The sequence below is a fragment of the Leptonychotes weddellii genome, chromosome 8 (assembly GCF_054177405.1).
Source record: "Leptonychotes weddellii isolate Sample4059 chromosome 8, ASM5417740v2, whole genome shotgun sequence".
Classification (NCBI taxonomy): domain Eukaryota; kingdom Metazoa; phylum Chordata; class Mammalia; order Carnivora; family Phocidae; genus Leptonychotes; species Leptonychotes weddellii.
Window position 1 is genome coordinate 43210803 of NC_138376.1, and position 9703 is coordinate 43220505.

The 9703-nt window shown below is 34.5% G+C and overlaps 1 protein-coding gene and 1 non-coding gene across 2 annotated transcripts in view; both read right to left on the reverse strand.

Moving 5' to 3' along the window:
• Positions 1–9703, reverse strand: part of COL21A1 (collagen type XXI alpha 1 chain) — a 217989-nt gene that overhangs the window by 198198 nt on the left and 10088 nt on the right. Inside the window, exon 2 of the mRNA XM_081828461.1 lies at positions 6215–6273. The gene's annotated coding sequence lies outside the window, so the exon portion shown is untranslated. The remainder of the gene's footprint in view (positions 1–6214; positions 6274–9703) is intronic.
• On the reverse strand, positions 7408–7513 carry LOC115943986 (U6 spliceosomal RNA). The gene has a single exon (XR_004078551.1). It is a non-coding gene; the product is annotated as a U6 spliceosomal RNA (small nuclear RNA).

The following is a 9703-nucleotide window of genomic DNA, read 5'->3' on the forward strand; positions in this document are numbered from 1 at the left end:
ATACATATTCAATTTGACATAAATGGAAATTTGTAGTATGCTTTGATAATGAGAACACAGCTCATAGGGAAGTGTGAATGAAAACAAAATGACCTTTTTTCACATGTGGGAAGATTCTTCAGAGTTTAAAAATATACTAAGAGGATCACCGTTCCATATATATGTACCTGCTCAGTTCTTAGTTCCAAACATTATAAATTCTCTTTTGAGAATTTCACATGAAGTAAAAAAAAAAAAAAATTAGCACAAAAAGTGTCAATTATTTTGATTCAAAGGTTCATATTTGTGTTATAGGATTGCCAAAACAATTTTATTTTATAAGATTGCTTTGTGTCTAGGATGGTTTTATCAACCATGGATTCCAAGATTTTTAAGTTCTTTAAAACAACCCATGACATGTGACATTTAGAGATTATTCTATTTGAGTGTGGATCAGTAAATTGATGAGTAAATATGTTGATAAAAATATTACAGGACATTCTTCAAAGAAAACAAAGAAGCGTAACTCCTAATAATCGTATATTTACTATGTAGAAACTAGAAGACCAGGTGTCCTATATTAAAAGGGAAAAAAATCCCAGTGTTAAATCATCTTATGAATTTATTATTGAATTTGATAATTAATGAAATAAAACATATCATAAGGACTCTTCTGAAAATCTCACTTCCTTAGGCAGCTCTGACTCAACTGCTAGCAAGCATATGATAGAAATCCTGCTCTTGATTAAAAAAAAATCTATTACAGGAATCTAAGAATCATTAAGAAAAGTTTCAGAAGATAGAGAAGACACGTGAAAGCTGGCTATTCGGATTTTTAAATTTCATTAAGATAAATGAGAAGTTACATGACAATTTCCAAACAGTTGGCTAATTATACAAAATGCATTCAGGCATTAGAAACTATTATGAAAAGGTGGAAAGCTTTTTATTGTGTTACATTTCTACTGAACTTGAACTATAACAGCTGAGATGCACCAGCGCCTTTTGGAATTTATCCTGGTTCATTGCAAAGTGCATATGACAAAAACTGCATGTGGTGAGTCAAACTCAATTAAAATAAGACCAAAAAAATGATTTGAAATGGCAATTTAGTTGAACCAGAACTGGACCCAAATTGTTTTGTTACTCTACCAATCGAGATCATTCCAAACTCCTATCTTCACTTTACTAAACTAAATAAGGCTATCATTACAATTGCATTTTGATGTTGAATCATACGAAAAGGCATGATTGAATTAAGTAGCAATTTTCTGCTACCTTTGTGAGTTCACTGCAATGTGTGAGGACTTAACTTTTTTTGCCATTTCAGTCAAAATGAAAAATCAATCAATAACCCACAGAACAAGATTTTGAAAAGGGTCAAAAAACAATGCATACCTGATATATGGTTTGTAAATATTTTTTCCCATCCCATAGGTTCCATTTGTTTTGTTTTGTTTTGTTTTTGCTGTGGAGTTGTAGGAGTTCCTTATATATTTTGGACATTAAAGGGGCAGTGTTCTATGGTATAAAGTTTCAGTTATGTTAAATGAATAAGTTCCAGAAACCTGCTGTACATCATAGTGCCCATTGTAGTTAACAATATGGTATTGTGCACTTCAAAATAGATTAAGAAGGTAGATTTCTTGTCAAGTGTTCTTACTATACACAAAAAAATTAGGACACAAGGAAGATCTGGGAGGCACTGGATAGGTCTATTACTTTGACCGTGGTGATGGTATCATGGGTGTTTGATATGTCCAAACTCATCAAATTATACACGTTAAGCGTTGTATGTCAATTGTACCTTAACAAAGTTGTTTTTTAAAAAAGAAATACATAATATTCAAAAATTACGTTATACATCTTCAAATAAAACAATTTCACACTCTTGCTTTTTAGGTTTATAGGAAATTGAGCAGAAAGTAGTTTCCCCTGTTATTAACATCTTCCATTACATTTGTTACATTTGTTACAATTGATGCATTATTCATACATCATTACTATCTGAGGTCCAAAGTTTGCATTAGCATTCACTCCTTGTGCTGTACATTCTATGGGTTTGGAAAAGTGTTTAATGAATAATAACATGTACCTACCAATACAGTATCATACAGATGAGTTTCACTGCCCTAAAAATCCTCTGTACTCTGCCTATTCATCCCTCCCTCCCTCCCCTTGAGCCCCTAAAATACCATGATCCTTGTTCTGTCTCTGTAGCTTTTCCTTTTCCAGAATGTCATATGGTTGTAATCATGCAGTATGCAACCTTTTTAGAAAGGTTTCTTTCTCTTAGCAATATGCATTTCTATGTCTTCTGTAGCTTGATAGCTCATTTCTTTCTATCACTAAATAATATTCTATTGTCTGGATATACCAGTTTATTTATAAATTCACCTACTGAAGGATCTTAGTGCTTCGAAGTTTTGGCAACTATAAAAAAAAGCTGCCATAAATATTCATGTGCAGGCTTATATGTAGACATAAATTTTTAACTCCTTTATGTAAATACTAAGGAGCACAATTGCTGAATTGTATGATAAGACTATGTTTAGTTTTCTTTTTTTTAAGATTTTATTTATTTATTTAAGAGAGAGAAAGCAGAGAGGGAGAGTGAGAGAGAGAAGCAAACTCCCCACGGAGCAGAGAGCCCGACTCAGGGCTCCATCCCAGGACCTTGGGGATCATGACCTGAGCCGAAGGCAGATGCTTAACAACCTGAGCCACCCAGGCGCCCCAAGACTATGTTTAGTTTTCTAAGGAACTACTAAACTATCTTCCAAGGAGGCTGTATTATTTTGCATTCCCATCACCTGTTGCTCCACATACTCATCAGCATTTGATGTTATGTGTTTTCAATTTTAGCCATTCTGATAGGTATGTAGTGGTATCTCCCTGTTTCAATTTACAATTCCCTAAATGATAAATGATGTCAGTAATCTCCCTGCTTATCTTCTTTGGTGAAGTGTCTGTTCAGATCTTCTGCTCATTTTTAAAATTAGACTGTTTTCTTATTGTTGAATTTTAAGAGTTCTTTGTATATTTTGGATACCAGCCCTTTATCAGATATATGTTTTGCAAAGAATTTTCTCCCAGTTGGTGGTTTAACTTTGAATTCTCTTAAAATACCTTTTACAGAGCAGAAGTTTTTAATGTTCATGAAGTCCAACTTCTGTTTTGTTTTTTTGTTTTGTTTTTTTCATGGACCATGCCTTGGTATAGTATCTAAAAAGTCATCACCAAAGCTATGATCAACTAGATTTTCTCCTATGTTATCTTCTGGAAGTTTTATAGCTTTTCCTTTTATATCCAGGTCTATGATCCATTTTGAGTTAATTTTTGTGAAACTCTGTGTCTAGAATCTTTTTTTTCTTATATGTGGATATCCAGTTGTTCCAGCACCATTTGTTGAAAATCTTGAAGTTCAGTAGTGTTAATCCTCCAACTTTATATTTCTCCTTCAATATTTTACTGGCATTCTGGGACTTTAGCCTTTTTATATAAACTTTAGCATCAGTTTGTCAATATCTACAAAATAACAGATTTCAATTGGGCTTGTATTGGATCTATAGATCAACTCAGGAAAAACAGACAACAAATATTGAGTTTTCCAATCCACATGGAAAATCTATTTATTTATTTAAATCTTCTTTGATTTTGGGACACTTGGGTGGCTCAATCAGTTAAGCATCTACCTTTGGCTCAGGTCATGATCCCAGGATCCTGGGATTGAGTCCCACATCGGGCTCCTTGCTCAGTGGGGAGCCTGTTTCTCTGCCTGCCACTCTCCCTATTGTGCTCTCTCTCTCTCTTTCTCTCTCTGACAAATAAATAAATAAAATTTTTTTAAAAAATCTTCTTTGATTTTGTTCATCACGGTTTTCTAGTTTTCCTCATATAGATCTTAGATATATTTTGTTATACTTATTTTTCTTTTCTTTTTTGTGCTAATGTAAATGGTATTGTGTTTTCAATTTCAAATTCCAATTGTTCATTGTTGGTGTATATGAAAGTAGTTAGCTTTTGTATATTAACCTTGTATCTTGTAACCTTGCTATAACTGCTTATTAGTTCTGGGAATTTTTCTGTTATTCTTTGGGATTTTCTGCATAGACAATCCTGTCATCTGTGAACAAAGACAGTTTTCTTTCTTCCTTCTAAAATGGTATACCTTTGATGTCCTTTTTTAAATTTTTTTTTTTATTTTTTATTGTTCTGTCTTACTGGATTAGCAAGGACTTACAGCACCATGTTGAATAAGGAGTAGTGAGGACATTCTTGCCTTGTTCCTGAGCTTAGTGGGAAAGCATCTAATTTCTCACCACCAAGTATGATGTTAGCTGTAGACTTTTTGTAGATTTTTTTATCAAGTTGAAGATGTTCTCTTCTATTCCCAGTTTGCTGAGATCTTGACTTATTTTAATGTAAGTATTAGTATGCTTCAGGATTAAACTAAGTAAAAAAGTCTGTCTTAAAGTGTAGTGGGTAATATGTCATCTTTTCTTTTCTAAACTAAAACTTCTGAAATAAGAGTATATCCAACATAATCATATTTTTAAATGAAGATAAAAACTTCCACTCACTGGAAGTTGAGTGTAGGTATATAGGAATGGCATTTTCCAGTATTGAATCAAAACTATACTTAAGCAAAATAACCCTCCAATCCTCTTGGTCAAAATCACTTCTTTAAGCCATTATGAAAAAAAGAGAGAAAAAGAAAATAAACCATATGTATACTAATGATTTTACAGTTTTGTCTATGACACTTAGCTATGTCTCCAATTACCTCAACACATATAATGGTATTTTAAAACTATTATTATGTTCCCTCCAATTTTCTCAATACAATCATAGGTGCCATGTGCAATAAACATCCAAAGGCAGTTTTGTAATTTGTTTCATTGGCTCTTGATTGTTTACAGATACACTGTACATTATGCCAAACTTCTCCTTGAGACAATATCTGGACTGTTTCTGTTATGGTAAACCAACATTTGGGAAAGACTATACCAACACATGGATGGCCAGATTGGAAATTTCATGTGAAATGCCCACAGTACTAACCACCAAGAAGAACTCGCTAGAACAATAAGCTACTTTTACATTTTATCCTCACGAAAGTATTCATAAGTGTCCATAGAACACTTGAGAAATGCTTTACCGCAGGCATTAAATATATGAAACAGATTATAGGAATGAAAATATGGCACATTTTATCAAATTGTGGAAAGGTTTCCAAAATTACTATCCTTAGGTTCTTAGTCACTGATATGTCTAGAAACCTGAAGAAGGCTCAGTGTAGGCTGTTATCATCCATGAGATGTCTGAGACCCCCTTTGACCATATACACACTTCTTATACTTTCAGTCAACCGAGCTCTTGTTGCAGCTTTGCAATATAGCCTTCTGCTATATTAAATTGCTAATCTCCCACAGAGATCCAATATTGAGCCCAAATATTTTCTAATTTTCAAAAAGAATGGGGTGTTAAAAACAAGTCAAAATGATAATATACATTGATAGAAAAATGACTGAATACAGATCAAGTTACAATAAACTTGCATTATGGAGAATGAATAAAACCTTGGACAAGTGAAAACTAGTTTCTATCATTCTCTACCCCTCAAAGTCATCTCAGTAAACCACCCCCCAAACCTTCATATCTCAGAATTTCCTTCTACTTACTCATTGTTCTGTTTATTCTCTTCAGCTTAAGTCAGGTGAAACTTGAGATTACTTTTCACTGACTTTAAAATGTGATCAGTAGCCATCTAGGCTTACAAAGACAGGCAAGGCCCTGTATGGGAGCCAACATACATATTTTTACTTTGCTTAACATTCTGTCATACTGTGAAATGATTCTAATCTTGGGAAAGAGTAGTCAAGAACAGTTAAGATACTTACTAAGCTCTTTCATTGACTGTAATTTCTTTTTATTTGACTTCATGGGCAACTGGTTGTTATAACTCTAAAGAAGAGCTTCGTTTTTTTTTTATTTATGGCAACCTGATAATTAAAGTTCTCAGAAAATGCACATGATTTATAATGATAATAAAATGAGATGTTGGAAAGTAGGAACAAGTTACACACAATGAAGTTATGGTTCTCAAAAGGTCACAATGCAGTAGACTGATGGCCTCTAAATGCCACTATTATGACTCAGAATGTGTCCTTTGAACAGCTGAACATTATGTTACGGTTAGGGCTTACAAGTTGAGAGCCTTCTATTATTTTACCCTTGTGGAGGCCTCAGTTCTTCACTGCATGTTCTTCAGAGGTGCACACATCTCCAGACCTGCAAAAGGGACAACCGGAAGTTAGTGAGACCCTAATAAGGAGTCAGAATATCTGGCTCTAACACTCAAGAGTTGTGTTCATGTGAGCCAATTGTTTGGTTGTCCTGAGGTTCAGTTTCTGTTACGGAGGCAATATGAATGCTAAAAGAAAAAAATACCTTACACATGGTTGTCATCAAGCACAAACAGATTAGAAGGGGCTGAGTCTAATGAGGGAGGCTGTGGCCACATTCATGAAGGAGGTGATGGTGAGTAGAACTACTGCAAGTCAACAACTTTGGAGAACTGCAAATAGACTGGAGATGTATTTAACTGGTAGCATCAACAGAAATTCACTTTTAACTGGGTGAGGTATGGAGGGGTCAAATGTTGTTCCCAGGTGTCTGTCTTGGGCGGTTGTAAACTTAGGGTGTCTTTTTGTGGGACAGTGAGCATAGGACATGGGGTAGATTTGACAGTGAGGTGGTGGAGGGGTGGGAGTTCAAAGCAGTTGGTTTTGTATGCCTGTAGAAAACTAGACATGCAATTGGAAGCTGGAGATCTGACCCGAGGAAGGAGAAATAATCTGAAAACAGTAGTGAGGAGTGAGTAGTTGATAAAAATTCAAGGTAGAACCAAGTTTTAATTAAGGAAAGGAGGTAAAGGAAGTCTTCAGAGAAGAAGTTGAGGATGTGGGGAGGTGACTGTTACTAGAACTCTTTTTTCAGCACAGCTATGATCATAATATCATCTTCACTAATACCAACAACAGAGACAGAAGCGGACGCCTAACCCTTTCTTCTTTGCATTTATATTTGTTCTTTTGGAAATACGTGGCACAGTTTTATAACATTAGTTTATGCAAAAACATAGTATTCAATTTAAAAAATGCAAACCAGAGCCTCTTCTTAGAAATTCATCATCTTAGAGCTTGAAGAAACCTTAAAAATCACATAACTCCTTGAAACGACTTGTATTCAATGTCATAGTAGTAAGGTACAGATTTCTACACCATCGTAAGTAAAAGAACCAAATAATTGTCTTCATTTTTCACTAGAGATAAAAACCCTCATCTTTTGTAATCTCTGGGGGGGGGGGTCACCAACCTGGGAGGTAAAAACATTGCCTTCTTATCTCTGAACTGACACCTTTTTTTTTTCATGGAATGTTTCACAAATTTGTGTGTCATCCTTGTGCAGAGGCCATGCTAATTTTTCTGCGCAGTTCCAAATTCAGTATTTGTGCTGCTGAAGTGAGTCCTGAACTGGCACTTTTTAGTCATGTGACCTTTGACAGTTCATCTGATCCACAGACCTCCAGCTCCAAACATGGAGCTGAATTAGATCATTTCATAGATTCTATTCAGCTAAAAATCTTTATGAGTCTATGAAGCTTTCTGCTTTGGAACAGGGGCATAACAGGGAATTTCTATTTGATAAATTGTAGAATGCTAATTTTGGATTTGAAAAATTAGAGATCGATTTTATGTATTCCTCCAAATATTTAACTTGTATATTTATGAAGAAAGCACTGTGACTTAGGTGCACTGAATGAATAAATTAGCTCTGGTTCTTAGTAAAGACCAAAAAAATGGCAGAAAGAAATACATAAAGATAGAGGCAGCTGTTAATGACATATGATTTTTAAATAATAAAATTATCATCCTCCTCCAGCCCAGCCAACCCTGACAATGTGTACTTTTGTTAATATATATAATATATTGAGGGAGCCCACTTATAATCACTGTATACAGACATATATGGAAAGATAGTACTTTAGTTCCCAAAAGAAACATTTCATATTGTTGTATTTTATAAACCATATTTTATATGGCTTAATATTTTCTGATCAGACTTTCATCTTCAACAATATCTTATTTCTCAGTTCTAGTGTGGGCTTCACCTAATTATTCATATGAAAAATGTTCCCTCAGAATGTCCCCTAATCCTTGACTTTCTCTAAGCGCCTCTCCAACTGGGTTATATATGTCTTACCTTAACATTATTTAATATGTTCCTAAAATAAGAGGAGTAGAGCTTGGAAGTTTTTAACTCATATTTCCCCTGTGGTTAAGAGCTCCTCTTTCTCTCGAAAAAAAAATGCAAATATTGTTTTAATTTTGCTTGCAATTTCATACACTTCCACATTGTAAGCTATTTTCTAAAATATGAACTGAAGTAATAGGAAAATTAAACAAGTCTGGCCAGCTTAGCATTTTCCATATTTAGTTGTTATATTTTGTCCTTCAGAACAAAATTCCACATTAGGTAAAGAAAAGACAGTAAATGTCAGATATGGAGCCGCCAAAGCGTGCAGGAAGCCAACATGAATATGAGGAAATTCATTAACAAACCTACCCAGATGTGTTTATACATGATTAAATTTATGGATAAAATGATACGATTACAAACGTTGCTTGAAAATAATCAGGATTGGGGGTGGAGGTGGGGATAGGGAGTGAGGAATAGAGTACAGATTAAAACAATACTCCAGGTCTTGGGATGATAGTTGTTTAAGCTGGGTGATGGGTACATAGGTTCTGTTATCTGATCCTTTCTACTTCTGTATATGTTTAAATTTTGTAGAATAAAATATTTTTCTGTTATACTAAATGCTTAATTTATAAATAATCAAACAGGACATCTTTTATCCTGGAATGTCTTTTTTTAAAAAAAAAAAAAAAAAACTAGACCACAAGAAGAAATTAAAGGCATCCAAATCAGCAAAGAAGTCACACTCTCACTCTTTGCATATGATATGATACTTTATGGGGAAAACCCAAAAGACTCCACCCCAAAACTGCTAGAACTCATACAGGAATTCAGTAAAGTGGCAGGATATAAAATCAATGCACAGAAATCAGTGGCATTCCTATACACCAACAACAAGACAGAAGAAAGAGAAATTAAGGAGTCGATCCCATTTACAATTGCACCCAAAACCATAAGATACCTAGGCATAAATCTAACCAAAGAGGCAAAGGATCTGTACTCATAAAACTATAAAATACTCATGAAAGAAATTGAGGAAGACACAAAGAAAGGAAAAACGTTCCATGCTCATGGATTGGAAGAACAAATATTGTGAAAATGTCAATGCTACCTAGAGCAATCTACACATTCAACACAATCCCTATCAAAATGAAATCCACTTTTTTCAAATAAATGGAGCAAATAATCCTAAAATTTGTATGGAAACAGAAAAGACCCTGAATAGCCAGAGGAATGTTGAAAAAGAAAAGCAAAGCTGGCGGCATCATAATTCCGGACTTCCAGCTCTATTACAAAGCTGTCATCATCAAGACAGTATGGTAGTGGCACAAAAACAGACACAGACACATAGAGCAGTGGAACAGAATAGAGAGCCCAGAAATGGACCCTCAACTCTATGGTCAAGTCATCTTTGACAAAGCAGGAAAGACTGTCCAATGGAAAAAAGACAGTCTCTTCA